Genomic DNA, 25,152 nt, shown 5'->3' on the forward strand with positions numbered 1-25,152 from the left:
TTGGAGTCTGGAGTCTGGAGTCGGGAGCCTTGATCCTGGAGCACGGAGCCCGGAGCCTTGAGCCCGGTGACTTCAGCATGGAATTGACCTTGAGCCATGAGCTTGGAGCCTTTACGCTGGAGCATAGAATTTACACTGAGTTTGGAGCCTTGAGCTTGGAGCCTTCAGCCTGGAGCCTTTTGCCTGGAGAATTTAGCCTGGAACGCGTAGCAACGAACCTGGACTATGGAGCCTTTTGCCTGGAACTGACCTCGAGCAAGAAAAGTGGAGCCTAAACCCTGGAGACCAGATCTTTGAACTGACCCCATACCAAGAGGCTGTAGCCTGGAGCCCAGAGCCTGGAGCCTTGAGGGGGTAGATCGGAGCCTGGAACTGACCCCAACCCTGGAGCCTATAGCCTGGAGCCCAGGGCATTAAGCACGGAGCCTTGAGCCTGAAGTCAAGAGGATTGTGACTGGAGCCATTAACTGACCCTGAGCCTTGAGCCTTGAGCCTGGAGTCTTGAGCCCAGAGCATGGAACTGACCCCGAGGCTTGAGCCTGGAGAACGGACCCTTGAGCCATGTGCCATTAGCCTGGAACGTGTAGTCACGAACTTGGAGCATTGAACCTTTAGCCTGGAACTGTGCCCATAATATGGAGCCTAAAACCTGGAGCCCGGAGCCACGAACATACTCCGAGCCCAAATCCTGGATCCCAGAGGAAGGAACGCAGAGCCTGGAGCCTGGAGCCGTGAGCCTTGAGCCTTGAGCCTGGAGCCTGGGGCCTGGAGCCTGGAGCCACGAGCCTTCAAACTGGAGTCCGGAGCCAAAAAACTGACCCTGATCCCAGAGCCTCGAACTGACCCTGATCCCGGATCCTAGAGCACGGTGTCTGGAACCTGGAGCCAAGAACCTGGAGCCTGGAGCCTGGAGCCTTGAGCCTGGAGCCTGGAGCCCGGAGCCTGGAACTGACCAAGAGCCTTTAGTCTGGAGCCTGAAGCATGGTACCCGGAGAATTGAACTGCCCCAAAGTCTAAAGCTTGGAGCCTTGAGCCTTGAGTGCGGAGCAATGAGCCTTTGAGAAGGGAGCCCGGAGTCTTAAGCCTGGAAACTGGAGGCTTGAGCCCTTTGCCCGGAGCCATGAACTAAACCTTAGCCCAGATTCTTGAAACCAGAAAATGGAGCCTGGAGCCTGGAGGTCGGAGCCTGGAGCCTTGAGCCTGGAGCCTTGAGCCTGGCGTCTGGAGCCTGGAGCTCTTAACCTACCCCAAGCCCGGAGCATGGAGCATGGAACTTGGAGGTTGGAGCCTGGATCCCTGATCCTTGAGGCTTGAGCCTGGAGCCTGGAGCCTGGAGCCTGGAGCCTGGAATTTGGAGCCTGGAGATCGGATTCTTAAACCCAAAGCCTGGAACTGACACTGAGACTGGAGCCTGGAGCTTGGAGACTGGAGCCCGGAGCCCAGAGCCCAAAGCCTGGAAATTACACTGAGCAAGGAACCTGGAACCTTGACCTGGTTTTTGGGGCCCGGAGCCAGGAGCCTGGAGCCCGATGCGCGGTGCCTGAAACTGATCCCGATCCTGGAGTCTGGAGCTGGTAGCCCTGAGAACGGAGTCTTCAACTTACCAAGACCCTGTAGCCTTGCGCCTTGAGCCTGGAGCATGTAGCCATGAGCCAGGAGCCTTGAGCCTGGAGCCTCAAGCCTTGAGCCTGGAGCCTTGAGCCTTTGGCCTTGTGCGTGGAATCTTGAGCCCAGACCTTTATGACTGGAGCCCGGAATCCAAATTCTCGAAGTGACCCAGAGCCCGGAGAAAAGAACCCGGAGCCCTGAACTGACCATGAATATAGAGCCTTTATCCCTTAGCCTGGAACACGAACCCTTGAACTTACCCCAAGCCTGGATCCTGCAGCATGGAGCCGTGAGCTTGGAGCCTGGAGAATAGAGCCTGGAACCTACCTTAAGTCCGGACCTTTGAGCCCGGAGCAACGAAATGACCCCAAGCCCGGAGCCCTGAACATGGAGCATGGAGCGCGGATCCTGGAACTGACCCCAAGCACAGAACATTGAGCTCGGAGCCTGGGGCCCGGATCATGGAGCCGTGAGCATGGAGCCTTGATCCGTGAGCCGGGAGCCCAAAGCCTTGTACTGAACCAGAGTCAAGAGCCTGGATCCTGGAGTCATGAGCCTTTAGCCTGGAAATTACCCTGTGCCTGGAGCCGTGAGCCAAGAGCCGTGAGTATGGAGATTTGAGCTTGGAGTCTGGAGCCTGGAAATGACCCCGTGCTTAAGCCTGAAGCCTGGAGCCCGGAGACTGGAGTGCGGAGCCTAGAGCCCGTTCCTGGAGCCCGTAGACTGGAACTGACCCCGTGCCTGGAACATGACTGGAACTTTAATACTGACTCCATTCCCAGAGCCTGGAGCCTTGAGACCGGAGCCTTAGTCTTGAGCCTGGAGCCTGGAGCCCGCAGCCCGGAGCCTGGAGCATGGAGCACGCAGCAAGAAGCCCAAAGTCTAGCCTGGAGCCCTGAGCCCGAAGCCTTTAGCCTGGGTCCTGGAGCCTTGAGCCTGGAGCCTGGAGCCTGGAGCTTTGAGCCGGAAGCCAGGAGCATGGAGCCTGGAGCCTTGAGCCTGGAGCCTTGAGCCTTGAGCCTGGAGCCTGGAGCCTGGAGCCTGGAGCCTTGAGCCTGGAGCTGGGAGCCTGGAGCCTTGACTCTGGAGTCTGGAGCCCTGACCCCGGAGCATGGAGCCTTGAGCGTGGAACTGACCCCGAGCCTGGAGCATGGAGCAAAGAGCTTGAAGCATGGTGCCATGAGGCTGGAGCCCGGAGACCGGAGCCTAGAGCATGGTGACATGAGCATGGAACTGACACTGAGCCTTGAGCTTGGAGCCTTGTGCCCGGAGCATGGAACTTGCCCCGTGCCTGGAGCTTTGAGCTTGGAGCCTTAAACCTGGAGCCTAGTTTTTGGAACCTTGAGCCTGGAACACGTGGAAACAAACCTGGACTATGGAGCCTGTCGCCTGGAACTTACCCCAATCCCGATAAGTAGAACCATAAACCTGGGGATATGAGCCTAGAGCCTGGAGCTTGGAGCCTGGAACCTGGAGAATGGAACCCATAGCCTGGAACTTACTCCGAGTCCGGAGCCTGGATTCTGGAGCCCAGAGCATGGAAGTTACCCCGTTCCCAGAGCCTGGAGACTAGGGCGTTGAACCCCGAGCATGGAACTTTGCCCGAAGCCTGGAGCCTTTAGCCTGGAAACTGGAAGTTGGACCTGACCCAATGCCCCGAGCCTGGAGTCTGGAGCCCACGGGCCAGAGCATGGAATACACCCTGAACTCGAAACTTGGGTCCTGGTTCCCGGAGCCTTGAAATGATCCGAGCCCAGAGCCTTGAGCTTTGAACTTGGAGCCTGGAGCCATGAGCATGGAGCCATGAGCATGGAGCCATGAGCATGGAAAAAGACCCCAAGCCCAAAGCCAGGAGCCCGGAGCCTGGAAAAAACCTTGTGCCAGGAGCCTGGAGCCTGGAACGTATAGCAACGAGCCTGGAAAATGAAGATTCTTGCCTGGAACTAACGCCGAGCTCGAAATGTTAAGCCTAAAACTTGGAGACCGGAACTTGGAACTGACCCCGTGCCCATAGCCTGGAGCCTGCAGCCTGTAGCTTTGAGCGGTGAACCTGGAACTGACACTGAGCCCGGCGCCTGAAGCATGGAGCCTTCAGCCTGGAGCCCACAGCCCGGAACTGACCACGAGAATGGAGCCTTTAGCCTGGATCCCAGAGCTTGAAGCATGGAACCTGGAGAGGGGAGCTTGGAGAATGGATCCTTGAGTCTTGAGCCCTGACCCCGAGCCTGGAGCACAGAGCTTGAAGCATGGCGCCTTGAGCCTGGAGCCCGGAGCCCGGAGCCCGGAGCCCGGAGCCCGGAGCCCGGTGACTTCAGCCTGGAATGGACCCCGAGCCTTCAGCTTTGAGCCTTTACCCTGGAGCATGGAACTTACCCTGAGCCTGGAGCCTTGAGCTTGGAGCCTTCAGCCTGGAGCCTGGTGCTGGGAGCCTTGAGCCTTGAGCCTTGATCGCGTAGCAACGAACCTGGACTAGGGAGCCTGTAGCCTGGAACTGACCTCGAGCCAAAAAAGTTGAGCCCAAAACCTGGAGACAAGATCTTGGAACTGACCCCATGCCAAGAGCCTGGAGCCCACAGCCTGGAGCCCACAGCCTGGAGCCTTGAAGAGGGAGCACGGAGCCTGGAACTGACACTGAGCCTGGAGCCTTGAGCCCAGAGCCTGAAGCATGGAGCCCGGAGGCTGGAACTGACCCCCACCCTGGAGCCTTTAGCCTGGAGCCCAGAGCATAAAGCATGGAGCCTTGAGCTTGGAGTCTAGAGCCTTGTGATTGGAGCAATTTACTGAATCTGAGCCTTGAGCCTGGAGTCTTTAGCACGGAGCAACAAACTGACCCTCATCCCAGAGCATTGAGCCTAGAGACTCGAACTGACCCCGATCCTGGATCCTGGAGCGCGGTGTCTGGACCCTGGAGCCTGGTGCCAGGAACCTCGAGAAATGACCCCGGAGCCTTGAGCCCGGAGACTGGAACTGACCAAGAGACTTCAGCCTGGAGCCTTTAGCCTGGTACCTGGAGAATGGAACTGCCAAAAAGCCAGAAGCCTAAAGCCCGGAGCCTTAAGCGCAGAGCCATGAGCCTTGAGCAGGGAGCCCGGAATCTGAAGGCTGGAGACTGGAGGCGTGAGCCCTGAGCCAGGAGCCTGAAACTTAACGGATCGGCTCGGATTCTTGAAATCGGAGTATGGAGCGCGGAGCCATGAGCTCGGAGCCTTGAGCCTGGAGTCTTGAGCCTGGAGTCTGGAGCCTTGAGCCGGGAGCCTGGAACCTGGAGTCTGGAGCCCTTAACGGACCCAAGGCCCGGAGCATGGAGCCTGGAGCTTGGAGCCTGGAGCCATTAACTGACCCCAAGCCCGGAGCATGAAGCATAGAGCCTTGAGCCTGGAGCTTTGAGCCTGGAGCCTTGAGCCCGGAACCAGGAGCCAAAAGCCTGAAACTGACACTGAGCCTTGAGCCAAGAGCCTGGAGCCTGGAGCCTGGAGCCTGGAGCCTGGAGCCTGGAGCCTGCAGCCTTGTGCCTGGTGCCTGGAGCCTGGAGCCTTGAACCTGGAGCCTGGAGTCCAGAACCCACAGCCTAGAAATTACCCTGAGCAAGGAACCTTGAGCCTGGACATGGTGTAAGGAGAACAGAGCCTTGAGCCGGGAGCAAGGAGCCTGTCGTGCGGTGCTTTAAACTGACCCAGAGCCTAGAGGCTTTAGCCTTGAGCCCAGAGCATGGATCTTACCCCAAGCCCGGAGTTCTGTGTCTGGAACCAGGAGCCTGGAGCGCGGAGCCTGGATCCTTTAGCCTGGAACCTTAAACTGATTCCTAGCCTGTAGTCTGGAACCGGTATCCTGGAGCACAGAGCCTGAAACTGACCGAAACCCTGGAGCCTGGAGCCTGGAGTAAAGAGAATGAACCATGCAGCCTTGAGCATGGAGCATGGAGCCTGGAGCCTGGAGCCTAGAGCGTGGAACTGACCCCAAGCCTTGAGCTTGGAGCCTTGAGCCCGGTGAAAGGAATTTACCCCGATCCTGGAGGTTTTAGCTTTGAGCCTTCAGCCTTCAGGCTTGTGCCGGGAGCCAATAGTCTGGAACACGAAGCAACGAGGCTGGAAAATGGAGCCATTTGCCTTGAACTGACCCCGAGAACGAAATATGGAGCCTAAAACCTGGAGACCGGAACTTGGAACTGACCCCATGCCCAGAGCCTGGAGCACGGAGCCTGGAGCACGGAGCCTGGAGCCTTGAGCGGGGAGCCTGGACCCTGGAACTTAAACTGAGCCAGGCGTCTTTAGCCTGGAGCCTGGAGTCTTGAGCCTGGAGCCCTTTACTGACCCCTGGCCCAGAGTATGGAGCATGGAGCCTTAAGCTTCTAGCCTGGAGCCCGAAACCTGGAGTCAAAAGCATGGAACTGAAACTAAACTTGGAGCCTGGAGCCTTGAGCTTGGAGCTTGGAGCTTGAGCCTTGAGCCTGAGCCTGGAGCCTGGAGCCTGGAGCCTGGAGTCTGGAGCCTGGAGCCCAGAGCTCACTGCCTGGAAATTACCCTGAGCAAGGAACAAGGAGTCTGGAGCCGGTAGCCTGGAGAACGGAGCGTGCAACTGACATAGATCCATGAGCCTTGCACCTTGAGCCTAAAGCCGTGAGCCTGGAGCCCACAGCCCAGAGCCTTTAGAGCGAAGCCTGGAGAGCAGAGCCTGAAGCATTTTGCCTGGAACTGACCCCAAGCCTGGAGCCTGGAGCCAAGAGCTTGAAGCATGTTGCCTTGATCCTGGAGCCCGGAGCCTAGAACCCAGTGACTTGAGCCTGGAATTGACCCCGAGCCTTGAGCTTTGAGCCTTTACCCTGGAGCATGGAACTTACCCTGAGCCTGGAGCCTTGAGCTTGGAGCCTTCAGCCTGGAGTCTGGCTTTGGGAGCCTTGAGCCTTGAACACGTAGCAACGAACCTGGACTATGGAGCCTCTCTCCTGGAACTGACCTCGAGCTCGAAAAGTGGAGCGTAAAACCTGGAGACCAGTTCTTGGAACTGACCCCATGCCAAGAGAATCGAGCCCAGAGCCCTGAACCTTGAGGAGGGGGCACGGAGCCTGGAACTGACTCTGAGCCCGGAGCCTTGAGCCCAGAGCCTGAAGCATTGAGCGAGGAGCCTGGAACTGACCCCCACCCTGGAGCCTATCGGCTGGACCCAAGGGCATGAAGCACGGGGCCTTGAGCCTGGAATCTAGAGCCTGGTGACTGGAGCCATGAACTGACCCTTAACCTTGAGCCTGGAGTCTTGAGCCCTCAGCATGGAACTGACCCCGAGGCTGGAGCCTGGACACCGGAGCCTTGAGCCTAGAGCAAGGTGCCAGTAGCCTTGACCGCGTAGTCACGAACCAGTAGCATAGAACCTTTAGCCTGGAACTGTGCCCAAAATAGGGAGCCTACAACCGGGAGCCCGGATCCACGAACATACTCCGAGCAAAAAGCCTGGATCCCGGAGGAAGGAACGCAGAGCAAGGAGCCTGGAGCCTTGAGCCTGGAGCCTTTAGCATGGAACCTGGAGCCTTCAAACTTGAGCACGGAGCAAAAAACTGACCTTGATCTCAGAGCATTGAGCCCAAAGCCTCGAACTGACCCCGATCCCGGATCCAGGAGCGCAGTGTCTGAAACCTGGAGCCTGTTGCCCGGAACCTGGAACCTGGAGCCCGGAGCCTTAAACTCTAGCCTGGAAATGACCAAGAGCCTTAAGCTTTAAGCCTGAAGCCTAAAGCCTGGTACCCGGAGAATGGAACTGCCCCAAAGCCCGAAGCCTGGAGCCCGGAGCCTTGACCGCAGAGCCATGAGCCTTGAGCAGGGAGCCCCGAATCTTAAGGCTGGAGACTGTAGGCTTGAGCCCTGACCCTGAGCCCTGAGCCCGGAGCCTGGACCTTAACCCTAGCTCGGATTCTTGAAATCAGAGAAAGGAGTGCCGAGCCTTGAGCTCGGAGCCTGGAGCCTTGAGTCTGGAGTCCGGAGCCTTTAGCCATGAGCCTGGAACCTTGAGCCTGGAGCCCTAAACTGACCCGAGGACCGGAGCATGGAGCCTGGAGCTTGGAGTCTGGAGCCCTAAACTGACCCCATCCCCTGAGCATGGAGAATGGAGCCTGGAGCTTGGAGCCTGGAGCCTTTAGCCCGGAACCAGGAGCCAAAAGCCTGAAACTGACATTGAGCCATGAGCCTAGAGCAATGAGCCTTGAGCCTGGAGCCATGAGCCTGGAGCCTGGAGCCTGGTGCTTGGAGCCTGGAGCCATGAGTCCAGAACCCACAGCCTGGAAATTACCCTGAACAAGGAACCTTTAGCCTGGACGTGGTGTAAGGGGCACGGAGCCTGGAGCCGGGAGCCGGGAGCCTGGAGCCCGATGTGCGGTGCCTGAAACTGACCCCGAGCCTCGAAGTTTAGCCTTGAGCCCTGAGCATGGATCTGACGTTAAGCCCGGAGCCCTTTTTCTGGAACCAGGAGCCTGGAGCGCGGAGCCTGGATCCTTTAGCCCGGAGCCTGAAACTGATTCCGAGCTTGGAGTCTGGAACCGGTAGCCTGGAGCACGGAGCCTGAAACTGACTAAGATCCTTGAGCCTGGAGCCTGGAGTCAAGAGAATGAACCATGCCGCCTTGAGCATGGAGCCTGGAGCCTAGAGCGTGGAACTGACCCCAAACCTCGAGCTTGGAGTCTTTAGCCCAGTGAAAGGAATTTACCACAAGCCTGGAGCTTTGAGCTTTTAGCCTTCAGCCTTTAGGCTTGTGCCGGGAGCCTAGTGTCTGGAACACGTAGCAACGGGGCTGGAAAAAGGAGCCATTTGCCTTGAACTGACCCCGAGCACGAAATGTGGAGCCTAAAACCTGGAGACCGGAACTTGGAACTGACCCCATGCCCACAGCCTGGAGCCCGGAGCCTGGAGCCTTGAGCGGGAAGCCCGGAGCCTTGAACTGACACTGAGCCAGGCGTCTTTAGCCTGGATGCCTGGAGCCTGGAGCCTTCAAACTGGAGCCCGGAGCCACAAACTGACCCTGATCCCAGAGCCTTGAACTGACCCCGATCCCGGATCCTGTAGCGCGGTGTCTGGAACCTGGAGCCTGGAGCCCGGAACCTGGAGCCCGGAACCTGGAGCCTTGAGCCTCTAGCCTTGAGCCTTGAGCCTTGAGCCTTGAGCCTGGAGCCTTGAGCCCGGAGCCTGGAACTGACCAAGAGCCTTATGCCTTGAGCCTGAAGCCTGGTACCCGGAGAATTGAACTGCCCCAATGCCGGAAACCTTGAGCCTCGAGTGCGGAGCCATGAGCCTTTGAGCAGGGAGCCCGGAGTCTTAAGCCTTGAGACTGGAGGCTTGAGCCTGGCGTCTGGAGTCGGGAGCCTGGAGCCTTGAGCTCTTAACCTACCCAAAGCCCGGACCATGGAGCATGGAGCATGGAACTTGGAGGTTGGATTCTGGATCCTTCATCCTGGTGGCTGGAGGCTGGAGGCTGGAGGCTGGAGCCTGGAGCCTGGAGCCTGGAGCCTGGAGCCTGGAGCCTGGAGCTTGGAGCCTTGAGCCTTGAGCCTGGAGCCCGGAATCTGAAGCCCAAAGCCTGGAACTGACACTGAGCCTTGAACCTGGATCCTGGAGCCCGGACCCCAGAGCCTGGAAATTACCCTGAGCAAGGAACCTTACACCTTGACCTGGTGGTTGGGGCACGGAGCCAGGAGCCTGGAGCCAGATGCGCGGTGCCTGAAACTGACCCCGAGCAAAGAGGCCTGAGACTGGTGCCTGTAGAACGGAACTGACTCCAAGCCCGGAGCCCTTTGCCTGGAATCTTGAGCCTGGAGCGCGCAGCCTGGATCCATAAGCCCGGAGCCTGAAACTGATCCCGATCCTGGAGTCTGGAGCCGGTAGCGTGGAGAAAGGAGTCTGCAACTGACAAAGACCCTGGAGCCTGGCACCTTGAGCCTGGAAAATGTAGCCATGAGCCTTGAGCCTGGAGCCTGGAGCCATGACCCTGGAGCCTCAAGACTTGAGCCTTGAGCTTGGAGCCTGGAGCATTGAGCCTTTGGCCTCGTGCGCGGAATCTAGAGCCAAGTCCTTTATGACTGGAGCCCGGAACCCAGATTCTCGAAGTGACCCCGAGCCCGGAGAAAAGAACCAGGATCCTTGAACTGACCATGAATATTGAGCCTTGATCCAAGAGCCTGGAAACCGAACCCTGGAACTTACCCCAAGCCTGGATCCTGTAGCATGGAGCCGTGACCTTGGAGACTGGAGCATAGAGCCTGGAACTGACCTTAAGTCCGGACCTTGGAGCCCGGAGCAAAGAAATGACCCCAAGCCCGGAGCCCTGAAAATGGAGCGTGGAGCGTGGATCCTGGAACTGACCCCGAGCACAGAATCTTGAGCTCGGAGCCTGGGGCCCGGATCATGGAGCCGTGAGCATGGAGCCGGGAGCCTGGAGCCGGGAGCCCAAAGCCTTGTACTGACCCGGAGTAAAGAGCCTGGATCCTGGAGTCATGAGCCCGGAGCCTGGAAATGACCCTGTGCCTGGAGCCTTTAGCCCAGAGCCTAGAACTGACCCAAAGCACAAAACCTTGAGCCAGGACCCTGCAGCCCGGAGACTGGAACTGACCCCGAGCCTGGAGCCTGGAGCTCGAAGCACTGAGCCGTGAGCATGGAGCCGTGAGCCTGGAGTCTGGAGCCTGGAACTGACCCCGAGTGCGGAGCCTTGAACCTGGATTCTGGAGCCCGGAGTGAGGAAATTACCCCGTTCTCAGAGCCTGGAGCCAGGGGCTTGGATCCCCGAGCATGGAACTTACCCCAAACCCGAAGACTTAGTCTTACAGGGGTTCTTGTTAAGTATTTGTTATTATACTTCTTGCTCCCTGTGTGAAGGAGGCTTTTATTTTGTAGACGCCTACAGGATGTTGTGTATGTATTTCCTATTGTCGTTCTCCTTTTCGGCGCTCATGGTCATGGCTGTAGTTGTTCCTACGCGCAATATAAGTTGTGAATAAAAATTATAATAAATATGCCCAATAAAGCGGCTAAAGAGAACACACGTGAAAGCATCGTTTATTGCAGTGGAAGCCAGAATCCGGACTTGCACGCTTTAATAGTTCTGTCTGGGGAAAAAAAACAAAGTCCTTCATACGGTTCGACTTTTAACGTTATCCAGCTCCAGATGAGAAAAGCACCGGAAGTTAAAAGGGGGATCAGCAAACCGGCGTTCTGTCTTTGAAAAAAAAAAAAAAAAGTATCCCGCACAGAACTGGAAAAATAGAAAAGTCCCACACAGGCCTGGAAAAACGAATGACTGCACACGGTCCGCCGGCCGTCCCGGCCTAATCCTGACCCGGGTAAGGGCGACATTTCCCGGCGCTCGTCCTCAGCGCATGCAAATGTGCAGCTTCAAGGTAGCTGGAAGAAAAAGGGGGAGAAAAGGGGAATAGAAGAACCAGGACCAGGGCGAGAGTTCGTCCACGAGTGTGAGGCTCTGATGTTGGGCAGCATTCCATTCCCAAAGGGGGGTTTGAAAAAGTTCCACAACTCAGTGAGTAGCTTTAAGGGGGATGGAGGTAAGAGAGAGGGAGAGAGGGGAAAAGAATCAGACCTGGAACAAGGTTAGGTTTCGGGCTGAAGTTGAGGAGAAGCCCCGGAGGTTAAACAAAAAGAAAAAAAAAAAGGTATTAGGCTTACAGGGGTTTTCTCTGGAAAAGAAATAACAAAGTTCAACATACAGTTCATGTTTTATCGTTATCCAGCTCCAGATGAGAAAAGAACCGGAGCTTAAAAAAAGGGCTAACCGGTGTTCTGTCTCTGGAAAAATAACAATGTCCCACACGGGCTGGAAAAATGACAGAGTCCACACCGTCCACCAGCCGTCCCGGTCGAACCCTGACAAGGGTCAGTGCGACATTTCCCAGTGCTCTTCCTCATCCATGCACGCCAGTGTGCAGCTTTAAGGGGGTTGGAGGAAAGAGGGAGAGAGAGAGAGAGCAAGAGAGAAAGAAAGACAAAGAATCAGGACCACGGACAGAGTTCGTCAACGAGAGTGTTGCTGCAATGTCAGGCAGCATTCAATCTCCACGGGGCGGTTTGAGAAATGCCAGAACTAAGTGTGAAGCTTTACGTTCTGCTTGAGACAAAACATCCTTGTCTCAAAAGTGACCAAACCAGCTTCTGCTTGCGTGAAACGCTAAAAACTGAATTTTTTAACAATATACTAAGAAAAGAATAAAAACACACAAAAACAAGTCAATAATAAGAGTTTTATTGCTATTTTTTTAGAGTCGTCTGGGGTCTTGAAAAAACGTCCTTGTCTGAAAGTGACAAAAAAGCTTCTGATCGTCTTAAACGCTAAAAAAATGACATTTTTGTATCTTCTACTCATAAAAGCATAAAAAAAACTAAAAAAAAAAAAAAAAAAAAAAAAAAAAGAGTCAGCAATAAAGTGTTTTATGGCTGTTTTTTGAAAGTCTTCTCAAATCATGAAGTTCTTCTTGAAAAACACATCTTTGTCTCAAAGTGACTAAAACAGCTTCTTATCGTCTGAAACGCTCAAAAATGACAATTTTGAATCTTCTACTCAGAAAAGTTTGAAAACACTTAAAATAAGTCAGAAATAAGTGTTTTATGGCTGTTTTTTTAAAAGTCTTCTCAAATCATGAAGTTCTGCTTGAAAAAAAAATTTTTGTCTCAAAGTGACCAAAACTGCTTCTTATCGTCTGAAACGCTCAAAAATAACATTTTTGCATCTCCTACTAATAAAAGAATAAAAACACTAAAAACAAGTCAACAATAAGTGTTTTATGTCTTGTTTTTTTTTTTTTTTTTTTTTTTTTAAAGATTTCTCAAATCATGAAGTTATTCTTGAAAAACACATCTTTGTCTCAAAGTGACGAAAACAGCTTCTTATCGTCTGAAACGCTAAAAAATGACATTTTTAAATCTTCTACTCATAAAAGCATAAAAACACTAAAAACAAGTCAGAAATAAGTGTTTTATTGCTGTTTTGTCAAAGTCTTCTCAGATCATGTAGTTCTGCTCTAGAAAAAACATCCATTTCTCAAAGTGACCAAAACAGCTTCTTATCGTCTGAAACGCTAAAAAATGAAATTTTTGCGTCTTCTCCTCAGAAAAGCATGAAAACACTAAAAATTAGTCAGAAATAAGTGTTTTATGGCTGTTTTTTTTTTTTTTTTTTTTTTTCTTTTTGAAGTTTTTTCAAATCATGAAGTTCTGCTTTAAAAAAAACCCATCACAACAACATTTGTCTCAAAGTGACGAAAACAGCTTCTTATCGTCTGAAACGCTCAAAAATGACATTTTTAAATCTTCCACTCATAAGAGCATAAAAACACTAAAAAGAAGTCAGAAATAAGTGTTTTATGGCTATTTTTTATTTGTTTGTTTGTTTTTGAAGTTTTATCAAATCATGAAGTTCTGCTTAAAAAAAAAAAAACATCGTTGTCTCAAAGTGACCAAAACAGCTTCTTTTCGTCTGAAACGCTCAAAAATGACATTTTTGCCTCTTCTACTATGAAAAGTAGAAAAACGCAAAAAAGAAGTCAGAAATAAGTGGTTTATTACCTTTTTATTCGAGTCTTTTCAGTTCATAAAGTTGCCCTTGAGACAAAAATATTCTTTTCTTAAAATGACCAAAAAATCTTCTCATTGTTTGAAACGCTCAAAAATGACATTATTTCCTCTTCTACCAAGAAAACAAGGAAAACCAAGAGGTCTGAGCAATGTGATGAGCCTGTAGGCCTTAGCACAGCACCTAGGAGCCCTTTGAGGCTGGAACTGAACACGAGACCGGAGCCCAGAGCCCGTAAGCCTGGAAATGAACGCAAACATGGAGCTGGGAGTCCGGAGCACGGTGCAAGAAGCCCGTACCCCGGAGGCCGGAGGAAAGGAGTCCAGAGTCCGGAGCCCGGAGTCCCGAGCCCCGAACCTGGAACTGAACCCGAGCCCAGAGTTCTGAGCCGGTAACCTGGAGAACGGAGCCTTACACTTAAAAATAACCTGAAGCCTTGAGTCTGGAGGGCGGAGCCTAGAGCGCGGAGCTTAGAGACACGGGATTAAAAGGACTGGAGCTCGAAGCCCAGATCCTCAAACTGACCAAGTGCAGGGAGCCATGAGCCCGGAGCTTGGAGCTGAAAACGAGCACAGAGCCTGGGACTGACCCCAAGCCTGGAGCCCGGAGAATGGAGCCGTGATCCAAGAGCCGTGAGCATGGAGATTTGAGCCTGGAGTCCGGAGCCTGGAAATGACCCTGTGCTTAAGCCTGAAGCCTGGAACCTAGAGCGCGGAGCCTAGAAGCCGTGCCTGGAGCCCATAGACTGGAACTGACCCCTTGCCTGGAACATGACTTGTACTTGGAACTGACTCCATGCCCAGAGCCTGGTGCCCGAAGCCCGGAGCCCGGAGCCTGGAGCACAGAGCCCGGAGCCCGGAGCCCGGAGCCCGGAGCCCGGAGCCCGGAGCCCGGAGCCCGGAGCCATGAGCCTTGAGCGGGGAGCCTGGAGCCTGGAAGTGACACTGAGCATGGCGTCTTTTGCCTGTATCCCAGAGCCTGGAGCCTAGAGCTTGGAGCCGGGAGCCTAGAGCCTGGAGCGTGGTGCTTGGAGCCTTTAGCCTGGAATGCTTGGCAACGAACCTGGACTATGGACCTTGTAGCCTGGAACTCACCTCTAGCCCGAAAAGTGTAGCCTTAAATGTGGAGACCAGATCGTGGAACTGACCCCATGCCACGAGCCTTGAGCCCGGAGTCTGGAACCTTGAGGGGGGAGCACAGAGCCTGGAACTGACCCTTGAGCCAGGTGCCATTTGCTTGGAATGTGAAGTCACAAACTTGGAGCATAGAACCTGTAGCCTGGCACTGCGCCCAAAATATGGAGCCTTAAACCTGGATCCCGGAGCCATGAACATATTGGCTAGGAGTAGGAGTGGATACCGGAGGAAGCAACACGGAGCCTGGAACCTTGAGCCTGGAGCAAGGAACCTGGAGCCTGCAATCTGGAGCACGGAGAAACAAACTAACCCTTATCCCAGAGCATTGAGCCCAGAGTCTCGAACTTACCCCAATCCCAGATCCTGGAGCGCGGTGTCTGTACCCTGGAGCCTGGTGCCCGGAACCTGGAGCCAGGAGCCAGGAGCCTGGAGCCTGGAGCCTTGAGCCCTGAGTCTGGAGCGCGGAGCCTGGATCCTTTAGCCCGGAGCCTGAAACTGATTCCGAGCCAGGAGTATGGAACCGGTAGCCTTGAGCACGGAGCCTGCAACTGACCAAGACCCTGGCCCTGGAGCCTGGAGCCTGGAGCCTGGAATTAAGAGAATGAACCATGCCGCCTTGAGCATGGAGCCTGGAGCCTAAAGCCTGGAACTGACCCCAAGCCTCGAGCTTGGAGTCTTGAGCCCGGTGAAAGGAATTTACCCCGAGCCTGGAGCTTTGAGCTTTGAGCTTTGAGCCTTCAGCCTTGAGGCTTTTGCCAGGAGCCTAGAGTCTTTAACACGTAGATACGAGACTGGAAAATTGAGCGATTTGCCTTGAACTGACCCTGAGCACGAAATGTGGAGCCTAAAACCTGGAGACCGGAACATGGAACTGACCCCATGCCCAGAGCCTTGTGCAGTAAGGCTGGAGCCTTGAGCGGGGAGCCCGGAGTCTGGAACGCACACTTAGCCAGGCGTCTTTAGCCTGGAATCTGGAGCCTGGAGCCCTTTACTGACCCCTGGCCCAGGGTATGGAGCATGGAGCCTTAAGCTTTTTGCCTGGAGCCCGAAACCTGGAGTCCAAAGCGACGAACTAAAACTTATCCTGGAACCTTGAGCTTGGAGCTTGGAGCTTGGAGACTGGAGCCTTGAGCCTTGAGCCTGGAGCCTGGAGCTTGGGGCCTGGGGCCTGGGGCCTGGAGCCTAGAGCTCACTACCTGGAAATTACCTTGAGCAAGGAACAAGGAGTCTGGAGCCGGTAGCCTGGAGAACGGAGCCTGCAACTGACCAAGACCCATGAGCCTGGCGCCTTGAACCTAGAGCCGTGAGCCTGGAGCCCGCAGCCCGGAGCCTTGAGAGCAAAGCCTAGAGAGCAGAGCCTGAAGCATTTAGCCTGGAACTGACCCCAAGCCTGGAGCCTGGAGCCAAGAGCTTGAAGCATGGTGCCTTGAGCCTTTAGCCCGGAGCATAGAACTCGGTGACTTAAGCCTGGAATTGACCCCGAGCCTTGAGTTTTGAGCCTTTACCCTGGAGCCTGGCTTTGGGAGCCTCTAGCCTTGAACACGTAGCAACGAACCTGGACTATGGAGCCTATAGCCTGGAACTGACGTCAAGCCCGAAAAGTGGAGCCTAAAACCTGGAGACCAGTTCTTGGAACTGACCCCATGCCAAGAGCATCGAGCCCAAAGCCCTGAACCTTTAGGAGGGGGCAGGGAGCCTGGAACTGACTCTGAGCCCGGAGCCTTGAGCCCAGAGCCAGAAGCATGGAGCAAGGAGCCTGGAACTTACCCCCACGCTGGAGCCTTTCGGCTGGAGCCCAGAGCATGAAGCACGGGGCCTTGAGCCTGGAGTCAAGAGCCTGGTGACTGGAGCAATGAACTGACCCTGAGCCTTGAGCCTGGAGTCTTGAGCCCTCAGCATGGAACTGACCCCGAGGCTGGAGCCTGGAGACCGGAGCCTTGAGCCTGGAGCATGGTGTCAGTAGCCTTGAACGCGAACACGAACCTGTAGCATAGAACCTGTAGCCTTGAACTGTGCCAAAAAAAGGGAGCCTACAACCGGGAGCCTGGATCCACGAACACACTCCGAGCCAAAAGCCTGGATCCCGGAGGAAGGAACGTGGAGCAAGGAGCCTGGAGCCTGGAGTCTGGAGCCTTGAGCCTTGAGCCTGGAGCCTGGAGCATGGAACCAGGAGCCTGAAAACTTGAGCACGGAGCAACAAACTGACCCTGATCCCAGAGCATTGAGCCCAGAGCCTCGAACTGACCCCGATCCCGGATACAGGAGCGTGGTGTCTTGAACCTGGAGCCTGTTGCCCGGAACCTTTAACCTGGAGCCCGGAGCCTTGAACCCGGAGCCTGGAAATGACCAAGAGCCTTAAGCTTGGAGCCAGAAGCCTGAAGCCTGGTACCCGGAGAATGGAACTGCCCCAAAGCCCAAAGCCTGGAGCCCGGAGCCTTGACCGCAGAGCCATGAGCCTTGAGCAGGGAGCCCGGAATCTGAAGGCTGGAGACTGGAGGCATGAGCCCTGAGCCCGGAGTCTGGAATTTAACCCTAGCTCGGATTCTTGAAATTGGAGAATGGAGCGATGAGCTCTGAGCTTGGAGCCCGGAAACTTGAGCCTGGAGCCTTGAGTCTTGAGCCTAGAGCCTTTACCCTGGAACCTGGAGCTTGGAGCCCTCAACTGACCCCAGGCATGGAGCATGGAGCCTGGAGTTCGGATCCCGGAGCCCTTAACTGACCTTAAGATCGGAGCATGGAGAATGGAGAATGGAGAATGGAGAATGGAGCATGGACCTGGAGCTTGGAGGCTGGAGCCTGGAGCCTGGAGCCTGGAGACCAAAGCCTGGAAATTACCCTGAGCAAGGAACCCTGAGCCAGGACCTGGTGTAAGGGCCACGGAGCCTTGAGCCTGGAGGCCGATGTGAGGTTCCTGAAACTGACCCCGAGCCTAGAGGGTAAAGCCTGGAACCCGGAGCATGGAACGTTCCCCAAGCCCGGAGCCCTGTGTCTGGAACCAGGAGCCTGGAGTGCAAAGCCTGGATCCTTTAGCCCAGAGCCTGAAACTGATTCCAAGCCTGCAGTCTTGAGCCGGTCACCTTGAGCACGGAGCCTTAAAATCACAAAGACCCTAAAGCCTGGCGCCTTTAGCCTGAAGCCCTTAGTCATGAGCCTTGAGCCCGCAGCCCGGACCCTTGAGAGCGAAGCAAGAAGAGAACAGCCTGGAGCCTTGAGCCTGGAACTGACCCCGAGCCTGGAGTCTGGAGTCAAGAGAATGAACCATGCAGCCTTGAGCATGGAGCCTGGAGCGTAGAGCGTGGAACTGACTCCAAGCCTCGAGCTTGGAACCTTGAGCCCGGAACAAGGAAATTACCCCGAGCCTGGCGCTTTGAGCTTTGAGCCTTCAGCCTTGAGCCTAGTTCCGGGAGCCTACAGTCTGGAACACGTAGCAACGAGACTTGAAAATGGAGCCATTTGCCTTGAACTGACTCCGAGATAGAAATGTGGAGCCTAAAACCTGGAGACCGGAACTTGGAACTGACCCCATGCCCAGAGCCTGGAGCCCGGATTCCGGAGCCCGGAGCCTGGATCCTTGAGCCTGGAGCCTGGAGTTAAGAGAATGAACCATGCAGCCTTGAGCATGGAGCCTGGAGCCTAGAGCGTGGAACTGACCCCAAGCCTCGAGCTTGGGGTCTGGAGCCCGGAGACTGGAACTGACACTGAACTTGGCGCCTTTACCCTGGATCCCAGAGCTTGGAGCCTGGAGCCTTCAGCCCTGAGCCTGGAGCACGGAGCCTGGATCCTTTAGCCTGGAGCCTGAAACATATTCCGAGCCAGGAGTATGGAACCGGTAGCCTGGAGCACGGAGCCTGCAACTGACAAAGACCCTGGAGCCTGGAGCCTGGAGCCTGGAGCCTGGAGCCTGGAGCCTGGAGTCAAGAGAATGAACCATGCAGCCTTGAGCATGGAGCCTGGAGCCTAGGGCGTGGAACTGACCCCAAGCCTCGAGCTTGGAGCCTTGAGCCCGGTGAAAGGAATTTACCCCGAGCCCGGAGCTTTGAGCTTTGAGCCTTCAGCCTTGAGGCTTGTGCCGGGAGCCTAGAGTCTTGAACTCGTCGCACCGAGGCTGGAAAATTGAGCCATTTGCCTTGAACTGACCCCGAGCACGAAATGTGGAGCCTAAAACCTGGAGACCGGAACTTGGAACTGACCCCATGCCCAGAGCCGGGAGCCTGCAGCCTTTAGCCTTGGGCGGTGAGCCTGGAACTGACACTGAGCCAGGCGCCTGAAGCATGGAGCCTTGAGCCTGGATCCTGGAACTGACCCCGAGAATGGAGCCTGGAGCCTGGATCCCAGAGCTTGAAGCATGGAGCCTGGAGAGTGGAACCTGGAGAATGGATCCTGGAGTCTTAAGCCCTGACCCCGGAGCATGGAGCCCGGAGCCTGGAACTGACCCTGAACCTGGAGCCTGGAGCCTGGAGCCTGGAGCAAAGAGCTTGAAGCATGGCGCCTTGAGCCTGGAGCCTGGAGCCTAGAGCTTACTGCCTGGAAATTACCCTGAGCAAGGAACAAGGAGTCTGGAGCCGGTAGCCTGGAGAACGGAGCCTGCAACTGACATAGACCAATGAGCCTTGTGCCTTGAGCCTAAAGCCATGAGCCTGGAGCCCACAGCCCGGAGCCTTGAGAGCAAAACCATGAGAGCAGAGCCTGAAGCCTTTAGCCTTGAACTGACCCCAGGCCTGGAGACTGGAACCAAGTGCTTGAAGCATGGTGCCTTGAGCCTGGAGCCCGGAGCCTAGAACCCAGTGACTTGAGCCTGGAATTGACCCCGAACCTCTAGCTTTGAGCCTATATCCTGGAGCATGGAACTTACCCTTTGCCTGGAGCCTTGAGCTTGGAGCCTTAAGCCTGGAGCCTGGTGTTTGGAGCCTTGAACCTTGAACGCGTAGCAACGACCCTGGACTATGGAGCCTATAGCCTGGAACTGACCTCGAGCCCGAAAAGTGGAGGCTTAAACCAGGAGACCAGATCTTGGAACTGACCCCATTCCAAGATCCTTTAGCCCAGTGCCTGGAACCTTGAGGAGGGGGCATGGAGCCTTGAACTGACTCTGAGCCCGGAGCCAAGAGCCCAGAGCCTGAAGCATGGAGCGAGGAGCCTGGAACTGATCCCCACCCTGGAGCCTATAGGCTGGAGCCCAGAGCATGAAGCACGGGGCCTTGAGCCTGGAGTCTAGAGCCTGGTTACTGGAGCCATGAACTGACCCTTAGCCTTGAGCCTTGAGTCTTGAGCCCTCAGCATGGAACTGACCCCGAGGCTGGAACCTGGAGACCGGAGCCTTGAGCCTGGAGCCAGGCGCCAGTAGCCTTGAACGCGTAGAAACAAACCTGGAGCAGAGAACCTGACGCCTGGAACTGTGCCCAAAATAGGGAGCCTACAACCGGGAGCCCGGAGTCACGAACATACTCCGAGCCAAAAGCCTGGATCCCGGAGGAAGGAACGCTGAGAATGGAGCCTGGAGCCTAGAGCCTTCAGCGGGGAGCCTTAAGCCCGGAGCCCTGAGCCTGGAGCCTAGAGTCTGGAGTCTTGAGTCGGGAGCCCTGATCCTGGACCATGGAGCCCGGAGCCTTGAGCCCGGTGACTTCAGCATGGAATTGACCTTGAGCCATGAGCTTGGAGCGTTTACCCTGGAGTATAGAACTTACACTGAGTGTGGAGGCTTGTGCTTGGAGCATTTAGCCTGGAACGCGTAGCAATGAACCTGGACTATGGAGCCTTTTGCCTGGAACTGACCTTGAGCCCAAAAAGTAGAGCCTAAACCCTGGAGACCAGATCTTGGAACTGACCCCATACCAAGAGGCTGGAGCCCGGAGCCCGGAGCCTGGAGCCTTGAGGGGGGAGATCAAAGCCTGGAACTGACCCTGACCCTGGAGCCTATAGCCTTGAGCCCAGAGCATAAAGCACGGAGCCTTGAGCCAACAGTCTAGAGCCTTGTGACTGGAGCCATAAACTGACCCTGAGCCATGAGCCTGGAGTTTTTAGCCCAGAGCATGGAACTGACCCCGAGGCTTGAGCCTGGAGAACGGAGCCTTGAGCCATATGCCATTAGCCTGGAACATGTAGTCAGGAACTTTGAGCAAAGAACCTTTAGCCTGGAACTGTGCCCATAATATGGAGCCTTACACCTGGAGCCCGGAGCCACGAACATACTCTGAGCCCAAAGCCTGGATCCCAGAGGAAGGAGCGCGGAGCCTGGAGCCTGGAGCCTGGAGCCTGGAGCCTGGACCCTGGAGCCTGGAGCCATGAGCCGTGAGCCTGGATTCTGGAGCCTGGAGCGACGAGCCTTCAAACTGGAGCCCGGAGCCACAAACTGACCCTGATCACAGAGCCTCGAACTAACCCTGATCCCGGATCTGGAGCGCTGTGTCTCGAACCTGGAGCCTGGAGCCTGGAGCCCAGAGCCCGGAACCTGGAGCCTTGAGCCTGGAGCCTGGAACCTGGAGCTTGGAGCCTGGAGCGTGGAGCCTGGAGCCCGGAGCCTGGAACTGACTAAGAGCCTTAAGCCTGGAGCCTGAAGCCTGGTACCCAAAGAATTGAACTGCCCCAAAGCCCGAAGCCTGGAGCCTTGAGCCTTGAGTGCGGAGCCATGAGCCTTTGATCAGGTTGCCCGGAGTCTTCAGCCTGGAGACTGGGGGCTTGAGCCCTTTGCCCGGAGCCTGGAACTTAACCTTAGCCCAGATTCTTGACACCGAAGTATGGAGCATGGAGCCTGGAGCCCGGAGCCTTGAGCCTGGAGCCTGGAGCCTGCAGCCTGGAGCCTGGAGACTGGAGCCTGAAGACTGGAGCCCTAAACCTTCCCCAAGCCCGGAGCATGGAGCCTGGAACTGACCTTAAGTCCAGACCTTGGAGCCCGGAGCAAAGAAATGACCCATAGCCCGGAACCCTGAACATGGAGCGTGGAGCGCGGATCCTTGAACTGACCCCGAGCACAGAACCTTGAGCTCGGAGCCTTGGGCCCGGATCATGGAGCCGTGAGCATGGAGCTCTGAGCCTGGAGCCGGGAGCCCAAAGCCTTGTACTTACTCGGAGTCAAGAGCCTGGATCCTGGAGTCATGAGCCCGGAGCCTGGAAATGACCCTGTGCCTGGAGCCTTGACCCCAGAGCCAAGAACTGACCCCGAGCACAAAACCTTGAGCCAGGACCCTTCAGCCCGGAGACTGGAACTGACCCCGAGCCTGGAGCCTGGAGCCTTGAGCCTGGAGCCTGGAGTCTGGAGCCTGGAACTGACCCCGAGTGCGGAGCCTTGAACCTGGATTCTGGAGCCCGGAGTGTGGAAATGACCCCGTTCTCAGAGCCTGGAGGCAGGCGCGTGGATCCCCGAGCATGGAACTTACCCCGAGCCTGAACCCTTTGGTTTACAGGGGTTCTTGTTAAGTATTATTTATTAGTTAGGTGTTATTATAGCACTCTTACTCCCTGTGTAAAAGCTCGGATTCTTGAAATTGGATAATGGAGCGTGGATCTCAGAGCCTAGAGCCTGGAGCCTTGAAACTGGTGCCTGGAGCCTTGAATCTTGAGCCTTGAGCCTGGAGCTTGGAGCCCTCAACTGACCCCAGGCCCTGAGCATGGAGCATTGAGCCTTGAGTTTGGATCCCGGAGCCCTTAACTGACCCCAAGCTTGGAGCATGGCACGTGGAGCATGGAGCATGGAGAATGGAGCATGGAGCATGGAGCATGGAGCTTGGAGCTTGGAGCCTGGAACCTGAAGCCTGGAACCATGAGCCAAAAGCCTGGAACTGACACTGAGCCTGGAGCCTGGAGCCCAATTCCTGGAAATTACCCTGAGCAAGGAACCCTGAGCCTTGATCAGGTGTAATTGGCACGGAGCCTGGACCCTGGAGGCTGATGTGCAGTTTCTGAAACTGACCCCGAGCCTAGAGGGTTTAGCCTGGAACCCGGAGCATGGAACTGACCCCAAGCCCGGAGCCCTGTTTCTGGAACCAGGAGCCTGGTGTGCAGAGCCTTGATCCTTTAGCCCGGAGCCTGAAACTGATTCCGAGCCTGGATGCTCATCGCTCCATTCTCCAATTTCAAGAATCCGAAGTTTCAGACTCCGGGCTCAGGGCTCATGCCTCCAGTCTCCAGCCCTCAGATTCTGGGCTCCCTGCTCAAGGCTCATGGCTCTGCGGTCAAGGCTCCGGGCTCCAGGCTTCGGGCTGTGGGGCAGTTCCATTCTCCGGGTACCAGGCTTCAGGCTTCAGGCTTCATGCTCCAAGCTTAAGGCTCTTGGTCATTTCCAGGCTCCGGGTTCAAGGCTCTGGGCTCCAGGTTCCAGAAACCACGCTCCTGGATCCGGGATCAGGGTCAGTTTGAGGCTCTGGGCTCAATGGTCTGGGATCAGGGTAAGTTTTTTGCTCCGTGCTCAAGTTTGCAGGCTCCAGGTTCCATGCTCCAGGCTCCAGGCTCCAGGCTCCAAGCTCCAGGCTCCAGGCTCCAGGCTCCAGGCTCCAGGCTCCTAGGCTCCAGGCTCCAGGCTCCAGGCTCCAGGCTCCAGGCTCCAGGGTCTTGGTCAGTTGCAGGCTCCGTGCTTCAGGCTACCGGTTCCAGACTCCAGGCTCGGAATCAGTTTAAGGCTCCCGGCTAAATGATCCAGGCTCCGCGCTCCAGGCTCCTGGTTCCAGAAAAAGGGCTCCGGGCTTGGGGTCAGATCCATGCTCCGGGCTATAGGCTAAAGTCTCGAGGCTTGGGGTCAGTTTCAGGCACCGCATATCGGGCTCCAGGCTCATGGCTCCAGGCTCCGTGCCCCTTACACCATGTCCAGGCTCAAGGTTCCTTGCTCAGGGTAATTTCCAGGCTGTGGGTTCTGGACTCATGGCTCCAGGCTCCAGGATCCAGGATCCAGGCACCAGGCACCAGGCTCCAGGCTCCAGGCTCCAGGTTAAAGGCTCAGTTTCAGTTTCAGGCTTTTGGCTCCTGGTTCCGGGCTCCAGGCTCCAGGCTCCAGGCTCCAAGCTCCAGGCTCCCTGCTCCATGCTCCGGGCTTGGGATAAGTTAAGGGCTCCAGGCTCCATGCTGCAGGCCTGGGGTCAGTTAAAGGCTCCAGGCTCCAGGTTCCAGGCTCCAGGCTCAAGGCTCCAAACTCCAGGCTCAAGGCTCAAGGCTCCAGGCTCCGAGCTGTAGGCTCCATGCTCCATTCTCTGATTTCAAGGAACCGAGCTAGGGTTAAGTTCCAGGCTCCGGGCTTTGGGTTCAAGCCTCCAGTCTCCAGCCTTCAGATTCCGGGCTCCCTGCTCAAGGCTCATGGCTCTGTGCTCAAGGCTCCGGGCTCAAGGCTTCGGGCTTTAGGGCAGTTCAATTCTCAAGGTACCAGGCTTAAGGCCCCAGGCTTAAGGCTCTAGGTCAGTTCAAGGCTTCGGGCTCAAGGCTCCGGGCTCCAGGCACCAGGCTCCAGGCTCCGGGCACCAGGTTCCAGGGTACAGACACCGCGCTCCAGGATCTGGGATCGGGGTCAGTTCGAGAATCTGGGCTCAATGCTCTGGGATAAGAGTTAGTTTTTTGCTCCGTGCTCCAGTTTGCGGGCTCCAGGTTCCTTGCTCCAGGCTCAAGGTTCCAGGCTCCGTGTTGCTTCCTCCGGGATCCAGGCTTTAGGCTAGGATTACTCCTAGACCATATGTTCATGGCTCCGGGCTCAAGGTTTAAGGCTCCATCTTTGGGCGCAGTGCCAGGCTACAGGTTCTATGCTCCAAGTTAGTGGCTAAACATTCCAGGCAAATGGCACCTGGCTCAAGGCTCTGGTCTCCAGGCTCTAGTCTCGGGGTCAGTTCCAGGCTCCGTGCTCCCCCCTCTAGGTTCCAGACTCCGTGCTCAAGGCTCTTGGCATGGGGTCAGTTCCAAGATCTGCTCTCCAGGTTTAAGGCTCCACTTTTCGGGCTAGAGGTGAGTTCCAGGCTACAAGCTCCATAGTCCAGGTTCGTTGCCAAGCATTCTCGGCTAAAGGCGCCGAGCACCACGCTCCAGGCTCCCGGCTCCAGGCTCCAGGCTCCAGGCTCTAGGATCCAGGCTAAAGACGCCTTGCTCAGTGTCAGTTCCAGGCTCAGGGCTCCCCTGCTCAAGGCTCCGGGCTCCGGGCTCCGGGCTCCGGGCTCCGGGCTCCGGGCTCCGGGCTCCGGGAATGGGGTCAGTTCCAAGTTCCGGTCTCCAAGTTTAAGGCTCCACATTTCATACTCAGGCTCAGTTCAAGGCAAATGGCTCCATTTTCCAGCCTCATTGCTATGTGATCCTGACTCTAGGCTCCCGGCACCAGGCTCAAGGCTGAAGGCTAAAAGCTCAAAGCTCCAGGTTCGGGGTAAATTCCTTTCTCCGGGCTCAAGGCTCCAAGCTCAAGGCTTGGGGTCAGTTCCACGCTGTAGGCTCCATGCTCAAGGCTGTATGGTTCATTCTCTTGACTCCAGGCTCATGGGTCTTGGTCAGTTGCAGCCTCTTTACTCCAGGCTCCAGGCTCCAGGCTCATGGCTGAAGGCTCTGTGTCAGTTTCAGGCTTTTGGCTCCTGGTTCCAGGTTCCAGGCTCCAGGCTCCAGGCTCCAGGCTCAAAGCTCAGGCTCCAGGCTCCAGGCTCCAGGTTCCAGGCTCCATGCTCCGGGCTTGGGGTCAGTTAAGGGCTCCAAGCTCCAAGCTCAAGGCTCCATGCTCCGGGCCTGGGGTCCGTTAAGGGCTCCAGGCTCACGGTTCCAGGCTCAAGGATGAAGGCTCCAGACTCCAGGCTCAAGGCTCCAGGCTCCAGGCTCCAAGCTCCGAGCTCATGGCTCTGCGCTCCATTCTCCGATTTCAAGATTCCGAGCAAGGGTTAAGTTTCATGCACTTGGCTCAGGGCTCAAG

Source organism: Sphaeramia orbicularis, chromosome 24 (assembly GCF_902148855.1).
Source record: "Sphaeramia orbicularis chromosome 24, fSphaOr1.1, whole genome shotgun sequence".
In the NCBI taxonomy this organism is placed as follows: Eukaryota; Metazoa; Chordata; class Actinopteri; order Kurtiformes; family Apogonidae; genus Sphaeramia; species Sphaeramia orbicularis.